The sequence below is a fragment of the Stegostoma tigrinum genome, chromosome 1 (genome assembly GCF_030684315.1).
Source record: "Stegostoma tigrinum isolate sSteTig4 chromosome 1, sSteTig4.hap1, whole genome shotgun sequence".
In the NCBI taxonomy this organism is placed as follows: domain Eukaryota; kingdom Metazoa; phylum Chordata; class Chondrichthyes; order Orectolobiformes; family Stegostomatidae; genus Stegostoma; species Stegostoma tigrinum.
The window spans coordinates 39,483,998-39,503,390 of record NC_081354.1 but is presented as its reverse complement, the minus strand read 5'-3'; the positions used below and the strand labels follow the sequence as shown (position 1 = coordinate 39,503,390).

The 19,393-nt window shown below is 42.0% G+C and overlaps 2 long non-coding RNA genes across 5 annotated transcripts in view; one reads left to right on the top strand and one right to left on the bottom strand.

The window, feature by feature from the left end:
- LOC125459377 (uncharacterized) overlaps positions 1-19,393 on the top strand; it is a 132,128-nt gene that overhangs the window by 31,543 nt on the left and 81,192 nt on the right. For 3 of the 4 annotated variants that reach the window (XR_009445607.1, XR_009445605.1, XR_007249004.2), the window contains one exon: positions 11,546-11,630. The exons of the other annotated variant lie outside the window; for it this stretch is intronic. This is a non-coding gene — a long non-coding RNA (uncharacterized LOC125459377). The remainder of the gene's footprint in view (positions 1-11,545; positions 11,631-19,393) is intronic. 4 annotated transcript variants of the gene reach the window in all.
- LOC132209496 (uncharacterized) overlaps positions 14,599-19,393 on the bottom strand; it is a 156,430-nt gene continuing 151,635 nt past the window's right edge. Inside the window, exon 3 of the long non-coding RNA XR_009445608.1 lies at positions 14,599-16,526. This is a non-coding gene — a long non-coding RNA (uncharacterized LOC132209496). The remainder of the gene's footprint in view (positions 16,527-19,393) is intronic.

The window sequence follows — 19,393 nt, the reverse complement described above, 5'->3', positions numbered from 1 at the left end:
ACAAATGTTTCAATTCAAGTGTTCTGTGCACTTCCAAACCCACAAGTTGCTGCCCATAGACATCCTTTTTGAATCTCTAAGCATAGAAATACATACCATCTTTTAAAGGGACCACACACTGCTTTTCACCCTAGCATTTTACAGACGCCAATGTTTTACAGACACCAAATTCTAACATCCTCCCTTCTAATCCATAAGTACTCAACACAACTTCGCAACAGGGGAAAGATTAAAAGGGGACTTAAGGGGGAACATTTACACACAGAGGCTGGAGCATTTATGGAATGAGCTGCCAGAGGAATTGGTGGAGGTTGGTACAATGATAACATTTAACAGGCATCTGGATGGGTAAATGAATAAGAAGGGTTGAGAGGGAGATGGGCCAAATGCTGGCACATGGATTAGATTAATTTAGGATATCTTGTCAGCATGAATGTGTTGGACTGAAAGGTCTGTTTCCATGCTGTACAGCTCTATGACTCATACACACACCACCCTCTACATGAAAAAGTTGCCCCTTAGGTACCTTTTAGATCTTTCCCTCTCACTTTAAACCTATGCCTTTTGGTTTTGGGCTCTCCTACCCCATGGAAAAGACCTTGGCTATTCACCTTATCCATGCCCCTCATGATTTTATAAACTTCTATAAGGTCACCCCCTCAGATTCCAACAGTCCAGTGAAAATAGCCCTAGCCTATTCAGCCTCTCCTAATAGCTCAAACTCTCCAACACTGGCAACACCTTTGTAAATCTTTTCAGAACCCTTTCAAGTTTCAAAAACATCCTTCCTATGTCAGGGAGTCCAGAACTGAACACTGTATTCCAAAAGTGGCCTAAATATTGTCATGTTTAGCCTCAGCATGGCCACCAACTCCGATACTCAATGCACTGACCAATAAAGGAAAGCATACCAAATGCCTTCTTCACTATCCTGTCTAAATGCAATGCCACTTTTTCATTTTGAAGCATAGGTATCATGTAATGGGAAAGAAATGTGGAGCCTTTACCACCACTTTATATAGCTTCAGCCCATAAGATCAATGTGAGAGTGTATGTTGCCACAACAATGTGGACTCCTTGGGTAACTGTTTGACTCAGTTGTTTGGGCAGCGAGCATGGATCAAATTGATGCAAACAACATGGGGTTCAATCCCAGTTTTGATTGTGGTGGATTTGCGACCTGTCTCCCTGCAGATAACGAACATTGTAGCTCCATAGTCTGAACTGCTCCAGCCAAAGAGCTCAATCAGAAAATGAACATATTCATCTATATCAGAGAAAACATTTATGCATTTGGACGTTGACTATTCCAAAATGTTGGAAATATAGAGAATAAATTACTCGAATTTTTCAAACTTTAGTGAAGCTTTGGGAATGCATAAATAGCCGCAAAAGGCCACTTACACCTTGCTCATCTGAGGCTTCTCATTATCTTCTAGCAAAATGATGGAGACAAGCCAGGACAATCTTGAGGGACTTCAAGACTAAGCTATTAAAAATTTATATTTTCTTCAAAGAACATGTCAGACCTCCTTAAAAAAAAGTCATGCTAGATCAGAAACCCATATGACACCAATGCTGATGCATATTGAAAAAATAATTTCCTTGGAAAATGCAAGAATTGGCACAAGAAGTTGATATGTTAAAAAGAATGGATGTTCAGGTCCATTTTATGATGAAGTGTGAGGTTAAGTCAAGTGATGAAATGTTCAGAAATAATTAAATCACATATTGCACACATATAAGTTTCATACCCTCTAGCCTATACCTGCAACCGTTTAAGTTCCATTCTGTTCGCATACTTAACTAATTTAATATTTACATCTCCATGATTGAATCCATCTCCACTGCACACTCAGGCTAGTACATTCCAGATCTCATTCTCTATTTACCAAAGATTTTCCTTATGGCACCTCTGGTTCTTTTGCTAATCACCTTAAATTGATATTAGAATCGTCCACAAATTCTTGAGCTATGGGAGAAGTAATGAATACTTCTTGTGTCCCTGGTAACCATGTATGCAAGAAGTGTGTTCAGATGCAGCCACTAGCTTATCGCATCTCTGAGCTGGAGTGGTGGGCGGACTCACTGGGAAGCATCTGTGATACTCTGCACATACAGTGACGTGGTCACACTACAGGTAAACACTGAACAGGCAAAAGTGACCCCCAGGCAGAGCAGAGAAAGACACGACGTACTGGCATCCCCTGCTCTAACCGTCTCCTTAATAGGCGTAGTATACTGAGTCCTCATAGAAGTGGGTATTTGTTAGGAATAGTGACAGGAATTAGGGTCATGCACCATGGGTGGCTCTGGTGCGTAAGAGGAAAGGATAAAGAGAGACAGGGCTATAGTGATAGGGGATTCATTAGTAAGGGGAACTGGCAGGCCTTTCTGAGGCCATGAAAGAACCTCCAGAATGGCATGTTGTCTCCCTGGTACCAGGGTCAAGGATGTGCCAGTGCGGCTGCAGGGCAATCTGAGAGGAAGGGTGAACATCCAGTGGTTGCAGTATATATTGGTACTAACAATGTAAGTAATAAAAGGGTGAGGTCCTACAAGTAGAATGTAGGGAGTTAGGATGAAAATTAAAAAGTAGAACAGCAAAGATATCAATCTTAGAATTGCTACCAGCGCCATGTCTTATTGAGAGTAAAATTAACAGTATACATCAGACGAATACATGACTAGAGAGATGTATGAAGAAGGGATTCAGATTCCTGGGACACTGGAGCTGGTTCTGGGGAAGGTATAAACAAACATCTGGGCAGGGGTAGGACCAAAGCTGATGAGGAGGGTTTAAGTTAGAAAAGCAGGGTAGGTGAGCAGGGAGACTGATCAGGAAGAAACAAGGCTAGAAACAACAGGCAGAAGTTAAGATACAAAAGTGAAAGGCAGAGAAAAAAACTACAAATCAAATGGGGCCACAATGCACAACAAAGCTAAAATGACTGATAAGTTTAAAATGACAAGTCTAAAGGCTTTGTACCTTAATGCTTGGTGCATTTACAATGGGATGGATGAATTAGCAATGCAAATAGATATAAATTGTCATGATATAGTTGTGGTTAAAGAGTTTTGACTACGGGATGACTAAGGATGGAAATTGAACATTCAATATATTCACTATTTAGGAAGGATGGACAAAATAGGGAAAGAAGGTGGAATAACATTGTTAGTAAAAAAACAAAGGGTCTAGCGGAATCAATGTGAGTGGAAATAAGAAACTAATGGGCAAAAAAAAAATGTTGGGTGTCATCTACAGGCCCCAAACAGCAATAAGAATGTAAGGAAAGGCATTAAACAAGAAATCAGAGATGCATGCAATAAGGATACTACTGGATGACTTTAATTTAAACATAGATTGAACAAATGAAGCCACCAATGGCTTTGGAAAGGAGTATTTTGGATTATATAGGCAATGCTTTTCTTCAGGCCAATACATTAAAGAACCATCCAGAGAACATGCGATTCTGAACTGCGTACTCTGCTATGATAAAGGATTAATTAGCAATTTACTGTGCAAGGTCCCCAGTGCCATAGCATGATAGAATTCTTCATTAAGGTGGAGAATGAATAAAAAGTACTATGAGGGGGTGATGCACAAATTGGCAAAGATAGATCGGGGAACTTTACCAAAACAAGTAATGGTAGATAGGCCAGGTTTCTAATTTAAATAATGTGTGCATGAATTGCAATTATTCATTCCTGTTTGATGCTAAAATAAAATTTTAAAAAAAGGTGACTTAATCACAGCTTATGAAATAAATTAAGGATTGGATTAGGTCTAAACACGAGACATAAATTACTAGAAAAAGCAACATGCCTGAGGATTGAGAAGATTTTAGAATTCACAAAGTTTGATCAAAAGCTTGAAAATAGAATAACAGTGTAAAATTGCAAGGAACATAACACTGACCATAATAGCTTCAATAAATATGTGAAGAGAAAAAGATTAATAATGACACGTATAGTCCCATTGCAGTCAGAAGCCAGGGTAATTATAATGGGGAGTAAAGAAATGGTAGTAGAATTCCATCGAAAATGAAAGCAAAAGCAGTACAAGTAACCTTCCTGAAATGCTAGGGAATATAGGATATAGGAATAGATTTGAACTAAGGGGAATCAATAATACTAAGAGACTGACACTGGGGAATTAATGGAAAAATAAAAATGGGCTGAAAAATCACCAGAGCATAATAATCGACATCTCAGAATACGAAAGGACTTCAATCTGCACTGAGTGTGAGAATACGACAAGAGAGGAGCCATAAGAGTGTGCTGAGTAGGTAATAAGGTGATTTTCATAATATAGTATGAGAAAATTCAGCACAGCTCATTGAAAGAAACCTTCCACAATACTTACCAAAATTGAGACTTGGGCATATTCCAATAAAAACCAGAGTTTAAGGCACTTTTGTCACATTCACCCTCAGTGCAATCCAGACTAGTCTAATCTAGACTCAAGATTTTTTTTTAAATGCATCCTGGAACATAAACATGTAGACCACGTTTTAGGTAAATCTGTGATTGTTGGCAATGGAAAGTCAGTTGGGTCATGTTCAGACTGCTTCACTTGCCTCTCACAATGTCTGAAAATGGGGGGATGTATTATAATAGGATGGTAATCACAGGAATATTTCATATGGCAATCTGTCAATTACACTATAACTATGCTGGGTATCCCTTGTTCTCACCCCTGAACTGTCCCTATCTTCCCATTTATTTCCCCCCATAACCTGTCCAAATTCACCTTATATTTGACACTTATTCCTGAATCTTGATCTCTTATTTGCATGAAACCACTGGTTATCCAGCTTCCATTCCTGCCTTCCATATTGCATGATAATTTTCAAGGTTTTGCGTCATCATCATTATAAATACCATCATTATCATCATCATCATCATCATCACCACTCTCTTCAAAGAATCACTTTCACATTCCATTTGTGCAAGTTACCAACCCCATCTCCAACTTCTCCCTCCTTTCTAAAATCCTTGAATGTGCTGTCAGCTTTCAAATATGTACCCACTTTTCCCAGAACCATTTAGATTTAGGAATCAGAAATACAATTTTTAAATTCAAGAATAACACTTAACAGGAGGTATGTAGCCAATATGAGAAGGGTTGCAATAAATTATCAGAGGCTATTATATGTAAAATAAACAGATAATTTAGAAAATAAGTATCAGCACAATTAAGTATGACGTAGCACATTTTGACAGGAAGAATGGGGAGGTATCTCAATTCTTGGAAGATACAAGCTTAAGCAAAGTGGAGGAACAAAGGGACAATCATCGGAGAATCATCAGTAACTAAAAAGTTTTGCCGCAGGTTAGGAAAGAAGTGAAAATGGAAACAAATACTAGATATTTATTCTGGAAGGATAAAATTGAGAAGTAATGACATTATGTCAAATCTGTCCTGAACCTTTGTTAGACCACGCATGCAGACCACATGCTGTTGCCATATTATGAAAAAGTACCGTGTTTAGAGGAAATACCAAACACTAATACCAGAAACAAATGGGTGTATATATTAGGGAAGGATCAACAGGCTATGTCTCTTCTATCTTGCACAAGGGAGTTTAAGGGATAGCTGAATAGATGTTTTTAAATTCTGAAACGTTTGAACTGAGTAGATGTATAGAAAATCAGAGATAGTAAGAACAGCAGATGCTGGAGTCAGAGATAACAGAGTGTAGAGCTGGAGGAACATAGCAGGCCAGGCAGCATCAGAGGAGCAGGAAAGTTGATGTTTCGGGTTGGGACCTTTCTTCACAAAAAGAATCCCAACCCCCAAAACATCAACTTTCCTGCTCATCTGATGCTGCCTGGCCTAGTGTGTTCCTCTGGCTCCACAGATATATAGAAAATGTTTCCTTTAATGGAGAACAAAATTAGAGGCCATCAATACTGAATAAGCCATGAGGAAATCCAATAGGAATTCAAAAAAGTATTCTTCAGCTAATGAGTGGTACAATGATGAAATTTGCTACCATAGAGTGTAGTTGCAAATTTAAAGGATAACTATACGAACATATGAAGGAGAAGGAGATGAAATGGGAAAAGATGGGTGTAAGTTCATGTAAAACCAGCATGGCCTCGTAAGGCCAGATATCCAGTTTCTCTGCCATATATCCTCTGTTATCCCATAAGAACTCCATGTTGAAATTCCTGTAATCAGATTTCAGACCCGGGAAATGTATTGTATCCATTGTTCCCTCTGAGCTACGTGATTGTATGAATGCTCAGCACTCCAAGGGACCATGCATTGTGATTGACATGCTGACACTTTTTGCAGCATCGGCTTCTGGCATCCAGTGACCTCAGAAGTTCACAAAAAAAATGACCAGGAATGCTGATTCTAATAACTCTATCAAACTCAAAAATGATGCTGTTGACAAAGACAAAAAGAAACCCTGATCCTATTTAATCTGTCTAGTGTCTTCAAAATCATTGCTCACACCACCTTCCTCCACAAAGTTGCCTGGACACATTCTTACCTAATTAATCATAGTCAAGGATAACTGGTGTGGGAGTGATAATGGGAACTGCAGATGCTGGAGAATCCAAGATAATAAAATGTGAGGCTGGATGAACACAGCAGGGGGCCAGCAGCATTTCAGGAGCACAAAAGCTGACATTTCGGGCCTAGACCATTCTGATAAAGGGTCTAGGCCCGAAACGTCAGCTTTTGTGCTCCTGAGATGCTGCTGGCCCTGCTGTGTTCATCCAGCCTCACATTTTATTATCTTATAACTGGTGTGGAGCTGGATGAACACACCAGGCCAAGCAGCATCAGAGAAGCAGGAATGCTGACATTTCGGGTCTGGGCCCTTCTTCAGAAATGGGGGAGGGGAAAGGGATTCTGAAATAAATAGAAAGAGAGTGGGAGGTTGATGGAAGATGGATAAAGGAGCAGATAAGTGAAGAGGAAACAGACGGGTCAAAGAGGTGGGGATGGAGCCAGTAAAGATGAGTGTAGGTGCGGAGTCAGGGTGGGAGTTGGTCAACCCAGGGAAGACAGACAGGTCATGGGGGCAAGGATGAGGCTGGGAGGTAGGAGGTGGGGGTGGGGCTTGAGGTGGGAGGAGTCGATAGGTGGGAGAAAGGATGGGCAGGTTAGAGCAGGGACCTGCAGATGCTGGAGAATCCGAGATAACAAAGTGTGGAGCTGGATGCTGTTTGGCCTGCAGTTTTCATCCAGCTCCACACTTTGTTATCACAGGCTAGAGATGAATTGATTTTGGGATGCAGTTGGGGGTGGGGAGATTTTGAAGCTTGTGAAGTCCACATTGATACCATTAGGCTGTAGGCTTCCCAAGTGAAATATGAGTTGCTGTTCCTGCAACCTTCGGGTGGATTCGTTGTGGCACTGCAGGAGGCCCATGATGGACATGTCGTCTAAGGAATGGGAGGGGGAGTTAAAATGGCTCACGACTGGGAGGTGTAGTTGTTGATTGCGAACCGAGCGGAGGTGTTCTGCAAAGCAGTCCCCAAGCTTCCGCTTGGTTTCCCCAATGTAGAGGAAGCCACACCAGGTACAGTGGATACAGTATACCACATTAACAGATGTGCAGGTGAACATCTGTTTGATGTGGAAGGTTTTTTTGGGGCCTGGGATGGGGGTGAGAGGTTTAGTGAAGGGCCAGGTGTAGCACTTCCTGTGGTTGCAGGGATGAGTGCCAGAGGTGGTCGGGCTAGTGGGGAGTGTGGAGCAGACAGGGGAGTCACAGAGAGAGTTGTCTCTTCGAAACTGAGGAGATTAGGATTATTTTCATTAGAAAGACGGAGATTGAGGGGGGGGGGGACCTGATTTGAGGTTTACAAAATCATGAGGGTTATAGACAAGGTGGATAGCCAGAAGCTTTTTCCCAGACTGGGGGACTCAATTACTAGGGGTCATGAGTTCAAAGTGAGAAGAGGAAAGTTTATGGAAGATATGTGTGAAAAGTTCTTTACGCAGAGGGTGGTGAGTGCCTTGAACGCGTTGCCAGGAGAGGTGGTAGATGCAGACACGTTAGTGTCTTTTGAGATGTATCTAGACAGGTACATGGATGGGCAGTGAGCAAAGGGATGCAAACCCTTAGAAAATAGATGACAGGTTTAGTCAGAGGATCTCGATTGGCGCAGGCTTGGAAGGCCGAAGGGTCTGTTCCTGTGCTGTAATTTTCTTTCTTTGTTCTTTGTTTGAAACGCAGATAAGGGCAGGGAGGGAAAAATGTCTTTAGTAGTGGGTTCAGATTGCAGATGGCGGAAGCGCCGGAGGATGATGCGTTGGATTCGAAGGTTGGTGGGGTGGTACATGAAGACAAGGGGGATTCTGTTTTGTTTGTTATTGTGGGGATGGAGCGTGGGAGATGAGTTGTGGGAAACATGGTCTAGGGTGGTTTTGACCACTGTGGAGAGGAAATTGTGGTCCTTGTAAAACGAGGACATCTGGGGTGTCCGGGAGTGGAATGTCTCATCTCGGGAGCAGAGGTAGCGGAGACAAAGGTATTAGGAATAGGGGATGGCATTTTTGCAGGAAGGTGGGTGAGATGAGGTGTATTCTAGCTAGCTGTGAGAGTCGGTGGGCTGAGTGAACTTGAGGGAGTCCAGGTAAACTTGAGGTTTGGGTGGAAGGTGTTAGTGAAGTAGATGAACTGTTCGAGCTCCACGTGGGAGCACGAGGCGGCGCCGATACAGTCATCAACGTAATGGACGAAGAGGTGGGGACAAGGCCAGTGTAGCTTCGGAAGAGGGATTGTTCCACGTATCCCCCAAAGAGGTAGACATAGCTTGGGCCCATGCACGTACCCATGGCCATCCTATTTGTCTGTAGGAAGTGGAAGGAGTGAAAGGAGATATTGTTAAGGGTGAGGACAATTTCAGCAAAGCTGATGAGGGTGTCAGTGGAGGGGGACTGGTTGGGCCTGCGGGACAGGAAGAAGCAGAGGGCCTTTAGGCCATCTGCATAGGGAGTGCAAATATATAGGGACTGGCCATCCATGGTCAAGATGAGGTGTTGTGTATCAGGGAATCAGAAGTTTTGGAGGAGGTGGAAGGTGTGGGTGGTGTCACGGACTTACGTGGGGAGTTCCTGGACCAAGGGGGAGAAAATGGACTCGAGATAATTGGAGATAAGTTCGGTGGGGCAGAAGCAGGTGGAGACAATGGGTTGACCAGGGCAGTCAGGTTTGAGGATTTTGAGAAGGAGATAGAAACAGGTGGTGAGCATTTGGGGAACAATGAGTTTGGAGGCTGTGGGTGGGAGGCCATCTGAAGTGATGAGGTTGTGGATGGTTTGGGACATAATGGTTTGGTGGTTGGGGGTTGGGTCATGATCAAGGAGGTAGTAGGAGGAGGTGTCAGAGAGCTGGCATTTGGCGTCAGTGATGTAGAGGTCAGCGCACCAAACTACAACTGCACCTCCCTTGTCCGCAAGTTTTATCATGAAGTTGGGGTTGGAGCAGAGGGCTGCACATTCTGTGGGGTAGAGGTTGGAGTGGGTGAGAGGTGGAGAGATTGAGGCGATTGATGTCACCATGGCAGTTGGAGATGAAAAGGCCGAGAGAGTGTAGGAGGCCTTGGGGTGGTGTCCAGCAGGAGGCAGGTGTGTTGGAGGAGGGAGAAGGGGTCAGTAGAAGGGGGGTTAGGCTCACAGTTGAAGAAGTAAGCGCGGAGGCGGAGGCGGTGGAAAAGCATTTCAATGTCCAAGTGTGAGCGGTATTCGTTGATGTTAGGGTGGAGGGGGATAATTTGAGCGTTTTACTGAGGACTGACCATTCGTCCTCAATGAGGGGGAGATCTGGCAAGATGGTGAAGTTCCAGCAGGACTGGGTGCTACTGTCTCTTCTGGAGCTGCTGGCTGTGGAGGCGGTGGGCAGAGTGGCGTCGGTGGTGGGCAGAACAACATTGGTGTCGGTGGTAGGAGGGACAATGTCAGAGGTGGGTGGAGTGGTGTCAGCAGTGGGTGGAGCAGCATCGTACTAGTGGTGTGCAGAGCAGATTAGGCAGTGGCCAGAGCAGAGACAGCGTCAGTGGTGGGCAGAGCGGTGTCGGCAGGTAAGTCCTGGATGTTGGTGGCAGTGGCATCGCCAGTTGCGTCTTCGGTGTCGGTGGTGTTGGTCTCGGAAATGGAGGTGGCAGCATCAGCAGTGGTGTCGATGGCGTTCGCTGTACTGGAAGTGGCGTACCCAGCGGCAGCGGATGCAACATCATTCTTGGAATCTGCGGGTGCCCCAAAAGTGGCCACATGGCCATTAGCGGTGGGCACATTGTGGGGAAGGTTCCCGGGTAGGGTTGGGTATTTGAGGGTTGGAAGAGGCCTGTGTTGGGTGGCAGGCACCAGTAAATTTAGTGTACTTACAGTTTTTAGTGCTCAGTAAGGCAGGGTAGAATCATGAGTTGAGATTGTGGATCCTGCGAAAAATGAAAAAGAGGAGTGGTCCTTTGCAGGCCTGGGAGAGGGAGACTCTGAGCTGGAGTAGGCTTGATTGTAGTGCCAGGAGATGCCGACACATTGCTGAGAGTGTGTGTTTGAGGAGTTGCAGGGAGAATTGTTTTTGAAGGATTTGAATTTATGTCAGCACATGTGGCAGCACAGTGGCTCAGTAGTTAGCACTGCAGCCTCACAGCACCAGGGACCTATGTTCAATTCCAGCCTCAGGCGACTGTCTGTGTGGAGTTTGCACATTCTCCCTGTGTCTGCATGGGTTTCGTCCAGGTGCTCCAGTTTCCTCCCACAGTCAAAAGATGTGCAGGCTAGGTGGATCAGCCATGCTAAATTTCCCACAGTGTTCAGGGGTGTGTGGGTTATATGGGGATGGGTCTGGGTGGGATCCTTCAAGGGGCAGTGCGGATTTGTTGGGCCAAAGGGCCTGTTTCCACATTGTAGGGAATCTAATCTAATGTTGCTCAGTTTTTTTTTAGAAACTGTTAGACACTCTCACCTTCACAATTCATATTGTCACATCTAGCCATTTCCTATGTCTCTCCATGCCATAATATAATCCCACTCTCATGCCACACTCCCCATGGCAACTCATGCCTCAACTACTCATGTAACGTCCTCATACTAATTTATGCTTCCATGAGTTTCTATTGTCTTATAGCCACATGTTCCTTCGATGTCATGTTATGCTCATTCCGTGTGCCTGCTATTCCACCTCACACTCTCATGCCATCTCCATTGCCCTTGGCCTGGTGTTCACTATGGACTGAGTGATTATCTGCAATGCTAAACTGGCTGTACAGACATGATTCATCACATCTGCTGGCAATGACCAGGTAGGATGCACTCAGCTCTGAGTGCAGTGATGTCTTCATTAGCCCAAATGATGAGGAGGCTGGGTGCAAGGATCAGCTGGGGATCCAATAGTACCAGGTACAAATTCCAGTGTCAAGATTAGGAGTGGAGTGGGTGGGGGGTGGGGAAGGGTAGAATAGCCCTGCACCAGAGGTGAAGGAAGCCAGCCTCCGCTTGTCTATTTTGTGCACTAGTTTTAATGAAAAATAATTCTACAACTGAAGAACTTTTCTGAACACATATTTCCCACAGTACCATCTTTAAGACTGGCTGCAGCTTTCCATGATTTGCCAGTGATGCAGCTTTCTCTTTGTGCATGCACGCTCTTTGTACCAAGGTAGGTGGCACTTCTAAAAATCATAGCTTTCTCGGTAGTTGCCTCAAATTCTACAGCCACCTGTTTTATTATCTGTGTGTCTTTGTTCTGGCCTTATGAGCATCTTCATATATTTTGTTTTATAATGCATCCAAGAAACACTATGTTATTTTAAATACAATTTATTTGTTATTGAGTACAAGGAATGTGACCCATTCCCAGTATTCTCAGTTACTTTTGGCTCACATTGGCATTTAATATTTCAAGGGCTGCCTTGACTACTACAATTGAGCATAGAGCTGGAGATTCAAAAATTACACTTAAACCATTTTAAATTTCTGCAAGTACTAATGCCACCAGTTTGTTCACTTCCACTTCAGGCAGATGATCTGCCAAGTGTATTCAAATGGCCATGACCATAAAAAAAAGACTGGTGTTGCAGTTAGAGTCACAGGGTGGGCTAAAATCCTAGCTATCTCATTTTAGGTCACATCTGCAGCCAGAAGATAATTATTGGCTTTTATAACTAAGCAATGATATAGTGTCTTCATGGTATTAAGTTGAAGTTTGTCTTCTCATTGAAACAATGACCTAATACAATTCATTTCATCCCTTATTTTTATTTTTGCTGCTTTTATTTTATCCATCTACTTAACGCAAATTTTTCATTCCCTGAAATTGGTGATAATAGCACCTCAAAATTCAACACCATTGCGGAAACAAAAGTCAGGAGATGTGATAAATGAGCAACCAAGCTGACTTGACCCATTTTACCCTGACTCCAAAGTCAAAATGAATCCCTAGGTATTTCATCTCAAATGCGTTTGCACAGATCACATTAAATTTAATCCATGTGTCAAGTCCAGCTGAGTGGAAAGAAATGTGCACCCTCTCATTTAGTTTTCTCAGCTTCACACAGATGACCTAGTTCAAGTTAATCAAATTCATCAGATGGAATTCAAAACAGATTGTCATTTCTAACAGGAGTTCAACATTTCAATGTTATGGTGAGCCTGCAACCTCATTTACGCCATCTGTCTTTCAAATTCAGTGTGTATCAACTTTTTCATTCATACTTAACCCAAGTATTTTGATTAGCACAAGTTTCTGAATATGAAAAATATGGTTTGCTTATGTGGAAATAAATTTGTATATAGACTCAATACTTTGTAATTGTTGTTCATGTTTTAATGACTTGAAAACCGTCATTACCAACTTCGGCAAGAATTGGTATAACCATTTAGTAGCACTCACTCAGGTTAAAATGTTGCATTGTCATTACATAAATCTGACTGTTTTTTCCATATATTTACTCATGAGTTGCCATTTTGTTGCATCCCCTTTTACCAGAGCTGAAACTATGACCATCCAAGACTTTTGAATCCAGAATTTCCTCAGAGTCACAATCAGGGTTTCTACTAAACTGAGGCCCTGGAAAATGTTATCATCAGGAATACAGTGCCCTTCTTGAGTAAACAGTGAGCCAAAGGTTCTGAGATTCTGTTCTTCCACTCAGTCACTTTCAACTCCAATTGTTCTCATATCTGTTAAACTTCAGGACAGTGTGTCAGTCAACTGTTGGCATTACATTTGTATCCCACTGTGTTAGGTCCTGGACAGATTTTTTTGTTTCCAAGCTGGTTTCTAGGGACTTCTTTTAGATTGTTCTTGGGATGCAGGCATCATTGCCTGGGCCAACATTTATTGCCCATTATTATTGCCATTTGAACTGATTGGCTTGCTAGGGCCTGTTCAAGAGTAATTAAGTGTCAACTACTTTGCAATGCATCTGGACTCACACATCAGCAAGGCCAGATAAGAATGGCAGATTTCCTTCCCGAAAGGGCATTAGTGGCCCAGTTGGGTTTTACAATTGACAATTGTTATGTGGCCAGCATTTGGCCAGCTTTTAATTAATTCCAAATTTTTGGTGATTCATATTTCACCATCTGTCATGATGGGGTTCAAACCCTGTCCTCAGAGTATTAGCCTGGATCTCTGGATTACTATCTAGTGACAAAACCACAAGACAATTGCCTCTCCAAAACTAAAACTATTCAATGATAAACTGCTTCTTGAACAGCTTCTAGTTTCATTCCTACTGAGCTGCACAACTGTCATAACATCTCTCTCTCTGTCTTTTTTTGTAGTCTGCATTTTTGTTCATTCATGCCATTATGAAACATCTTCAGCAATTCTCCTACATTAAAAGCGCAAATTGGAAATTTTTCTTGTTATTGGGCCATTGCATCATGGAAGGTGCATGTCAGATGAAATGCTGAATTGGCAAAATACTTATTTAATGCATTCCTCTTACAAAATTAGAATGGAAACTGCCTTACATGGTAATTTGTTGCCCTCTTGTAGCATCCACTCCTGAGATCTGGTGCTGCTTGGACTGCTAAAGCTACCAGCTCATTAGGTTCTTTAGCAGTTCTTGAGGCCAAACTCCCTCCCACTGAAGGGCAGATGTCAAACCCCGACTTGCTTAAGGCCACCCATACCACGTTATCACTGTGGGACTGTCATTTGGTACAGTATCAATTTCCTTTCTGGCAGATTCTCAAAAAATTCAGCCCCTTTCATACATTCTTTTAGAAGCTGTTAGACACTCTAGTACTAACAATTCATATCATCACCTCCAGCCATTTCTCATGCCTCTCCATGCAAAATACAACCCCTCTCACATCCCATACTCTCCAAGGCAATTAATGTCCCAACCACTCCCATCTCCCTTCATATCAACATATCCCCTCCATATCGATTTATGCTTCCGCCAGTCTCTATTTCACTTATAGCCCCAACTCCCGTCAATGTCATTTTATTCCCACTCTGTGTGCCTGCTTTTCCACCTCCTACCCTCATACCATCTCCATTGCCCTTGCCCTCATGTTCGCTACGGACAGGAGGCATAAAAATCAAGCTTCAAACAATCTAAAAGCAGTTTCATATACTTACGTTCAATACTCAAAATATCCCCCGTTTATAAAGCCAAAAAGGCCCCATCCATGTTAAGTCTCCTTAAGCATAATATCTGTTACAGAAACAAAGTTTATTCAGTTACCAGATCAATGGCAGAATTATAATAGCTGTAAAACATGGTAACTTCATTAAATTTTTTTTAAAAATCAAAATTTCTGTTGGCTGCTAAAAGGATAATGTAATGATATTTAGTGTTTTACAACTTTTACAAACAAACTAAAGCCCTTCTGTTATAGGCAACTTATATTTTAAACTACCAAACAGGGCTTTTCCTTTATATTCAGTTTTCCTGGACCCCATAAAATGTTTTTTTTCCATTTTTTTTTTCCTTTTTCTGCCTGGTAACTTTAAACCCACAAGTGCCTTTCAGTTTGAGGGATTTCCCTGATGACTTGCTCCCTAGCACAAGCCAGGTGAATCTTTCTGACCTATTTATGTCCTCATAAATTTGATCTTTTCAGTCCAAATGCTAGTTTCCATATGCATTCCTGAGCAGTGAACCATGGAAAATTTTAGCCTCTAGCTGCTCCCTTTCTAAGAGGGAAACCAGTTTTGTCTGGAAGTTTCTGGGATGTTTTCGAAGCCCATTTTCATGAGACTGCAAATCACATGGCCGTTATACGCATGTAGAAATCAATCAGCAGATCATTACAAATAAATACCAATGCCGCTGTCATTGCCTCCAAGTATGAACAGCTTATTCCTTCTTTGCAGCAAACACCTTGATCGTCCCTTCAATCTTTAACAGCCACATGAACCAAACTTGATGCCAGGCAGACTTCAGAAGGTCTCAGTGAAGGGCCTCCCTTCACTATATCTTAAATTAAAGACCAGGACAATTTTATAAAATCTCATCTTTAGAGCAACATGTAATCCTTTAACAGCCTCTTTAAATTGTCAAAATGTAAATTGAGCTCCTCTGCATGAAAAATGGCATGCTTCTGACTTTTTGTAACTAAGCAAAGAATTTATAACAATCTCCACTGCAATAACAGCTCTTGGAAAATATGAACAAAGAATACTATTAAAATTATTTTAACTGATGTGATTTTATTGAAACTAAACTATGTGGTCTGACATCAAAGCAGTCCAGCAGAATATTTTTTAAAAAGCTCTAAGTACTACTGTAACTTTATGTTTATAAGATGTTGAATTGTGAAAACATCAAATCATGACTTTTAAATAGGCATTTCCATCCTTCACAAACTTTTAAATCTGCTTCAACATGTTTGATTCCCACACTGAGTTGACACTCCGTATCAGCAAAAGTAGGACTTATTTGCATTCAGGCCTACTGTCAAACGGTCTTGCTGAGTTCAGACTTCCTACCTATATGATTCACAACCCATGCCTTCTCCTGCCACCATAAAGGGGAGTTTGTACAAAATGTCAGTATCTAGGTCTCAACTATCAACTTTAAAGGCCCCTCAAGATGACTAAGATCTTTAAAAATCTGTCCTTAAGTGTCATTTATTGTTATGTTGGTCTGTTAGATGACAAAAGAAACTAATTTGCAATCAATTTAAGAAAGTTCAGTTGACAAACAATTTGCATTCAAAAAGGTTCATGTGTTCATTTGCATCTCACAAATTCGATCTCAACATTTCCCACATACTTAGACCAGAATGGTAGTTGGCAGTGAATGAAAGTGACAGCAAGAATTTTTAATAGAAATAACCATAGATTTAAGCATAGAATTGAAATAATTACTTAAACAATCAGCATTTTGAGGGGAGAAATTAGCTCACCCCTAAAACAAGTGTTGGGTTTATAGTGCACATTTATGGCATCACAGGCAGCAGATTTATTTAGCCCTTGCTCTTCTTGTACATGGTTGCAGCATATAGCCCATGCTCTCCTGCTGTTCATTCTCTGCATGCATCAACAGGATACCAACATCATGAGTGACTTGAATTGCTTAAAGGCAGTCTGCAACTGTTAAAAGAATGATGAAAGAATAGTGGGAGTCAGTATACATTGTGATAAATTGACCAATGATTTATGTACAAGAGAGGAAAAACAAATGTTTTCATTCAATAGAGCAGGCCAAGCAGCATTTTAGGAGCACAAAAGCTGACGTTTCGGGCCTAGACCCTTCATCATAGAGGGGGATGGGGAGAGGGTTCTGAAATAAATAGGGAGAGAGGGGTAGGCGGACCGAAGATGGATAGAGGAGAAGATAGGTGGAGAGGAGAATATAGGTGGGGAGGTAGGAAGGGGAAAGGTCAGTCCAGGGAGGACGGACAGGTCAAGGAGGCGGGATGAGGTTAGTGGGTAAGAAATGGAGGTGCGGCTTGAGGTGGGAGGAGGGGATAGGTGAGAGGAAGAACAGGTTAGGGAGGCAGGGACGAACTGGGCTGGTTTTGTGGTGTAGTAGGGGAAGGGGAGATTTTGAAGCTTGTGAAGTCCACATTGATATCATTGGGCTGCAAGGTTCCCAAGCGGAATATGAGTTGCAGACCTCTCCCCCACTGCATTCCAACACCAGAACAGCTCGTCCCCACCTCCCTAACCTGTTCTTCCTCTCACCTATCCCCTCCTCTCACCTCAAGCCGCACCTCCATTTCCTACCTACTAACCTCATCCCGCCTCCTTGACCTGTCTGTCCTCCCCAGACTGACCTAACCCCTCCCCACCTCCCCACCTATACTCTCCTCTCCACCTATCTTCTCCTCTATCTATCTTTGATCCACCATCCCCTCTCTCCCTATTTATTTCAGAACCCTCTCCCAACCCCCCTCTCTGATGAAGGGTCTAGGCCTGAAACGTCAGCTTTTGTGCTCCTAAGATGCTGCTTGGCCTGCTGTGTTCATCCAGCTTCACTCTTTGTTATCTTGGATTCTCCAGCATCTGCAGTTCCCATTATCTCTGTTTTCAATCAATACACTTGATTCGTTAGTGGGAGAGGTGCAAAGGAATGATGCCCTGTATCCTCAGTAGTGCCGGATGTCTCCTCAAACAACTTATTCAAAGGTCAAACTTGACTTCTGTTCTAAGAAGGTTACAGTACAAGACAATTAATAATCTCACACAAGTTGTCAAGGTGACTGAATTTCACCCAGGGTGGATTTCTGACCTAAAGCAAATGCTGGTGAGATGAGAATTCTGGCCATGATTTTGAATCTGTTTAAGTCATTTCACCCACCTTGGATTTGACTCATCTTGAGCTATCTGGCTTTCCTGCAGCACATTAGTTGTACTTGAATACGTCATGAAGAACAGAAAGAAAAACACAGGGAGAACCAATAGCAATAGCAACACCATCTCCTCACGACATATTGTTTCACACAGCAGAGAAGGTGGACTCCGTTAACTGTGTGCGAGGTCTTGTGGCTCAGTGGTAGTGCCACTGTCTCTGATTCAGAAGCTTTGTGTTCAAGCTCTCCTCCAGTACATGTTGGCCATAGAATGAACAAATCAACTTGCTAACTTTTTTAATACCATTAGCAGACAGTAAGAGTGAGAGGTCAGAATAATTTCATATGGAGCTTTGCATCACAAGTTTTGAGGACTTGTCTTTCACTCTAAAACACAGAGAAATACCTTTGCTCCCTATGGGTTATGCCTAACATTGAATGAATGATACAATTCCTTATAGAGTATGGCCAATTATAGGAAAAGTCCAGATCAGCATAGTGGCAGTTACAAGAACTAATCCAGGAATGAACCTAGATCTAGGGCTGGGTAGGCGGTTAGAACACTTTATGTCATAGATCATGCTGTGCAGCTGTGTGGGATTACAAAAGAGGACAGAAGAGAACATAATGATGAAATATTATAGCATTAATGTCAACTCAGCATTGTCCAATGATTTATGTCTCATTTACACTGCAAACACTCTTCAGGAATATGGATGCATTCTTTTCTATGATGGTACATATCCTGTCAGTGTTCTGCAAGTACTTTTTGGATGCCAATTTGCAGCATTTGGAAGCCACCCAGCTTTTGTAAATCAGGCACCATGCAGTCTTATTCTCTCTCAATGTCTCTGGACATTTGCAAATGCCTCCTTCACCATAGGTAAGACAAGGATTAGACAACGGACAATTTATTATAATGGGAACAAATGAAGAGCTAAAATTAGAAATAAAATCTTACTTTAAAATCCAACCACATTTTTTTCTTAGCTAAATAACTATCATTGATTTGATGACAGCAGCCCATTTTATAATAAGGACACCCTCAAACCAGCTAGGCTAAAAATAACGGCCACATGACGTATTTAGGTCACCCACATCACCGGCATCTCAGCACATTCACAACTGTCCAACTAGAACGAGACTATATTGTATTATTTTTTCAGAGTCTTAAGTGGAATTTAAGGCAATGTTCACCAAGAATAAACAACTCATTTGTGGACGAAAAAAATCACTCATTTTTTTATTGGATGAATGTTTATTTCATCACGGAAATCCTTAATTTTACTTGCAAATAATATTTGGGAATTAGAAGCTTTTGTCAAGAGTATTATTTTAGATGTGCACAAATTTGGTTACATCAACTAAATCTAAATAGCAAATGTTTCCTGATGATGTGATGACAATGATGTATCAATATTACAATTAAACAATTGATTAAAAATGAACTGGAAAAGAAAGCCAATCCACCAGCCCGAGGCAGTAAGCACAGATTGAACTGATAAATAGACAGATGGTTTAATTTTAATGTGTTATCTCTTGATGTTGGATTTCAACAAATCAGGGTTACTTAGTGAAGGCTAACTTGGAGCTCCTGACATTTTAATTCATTTAATTGACTTTTTGATGAAGTAATAGAAGGTTAGTGAGGGTAATGTAGCTGAT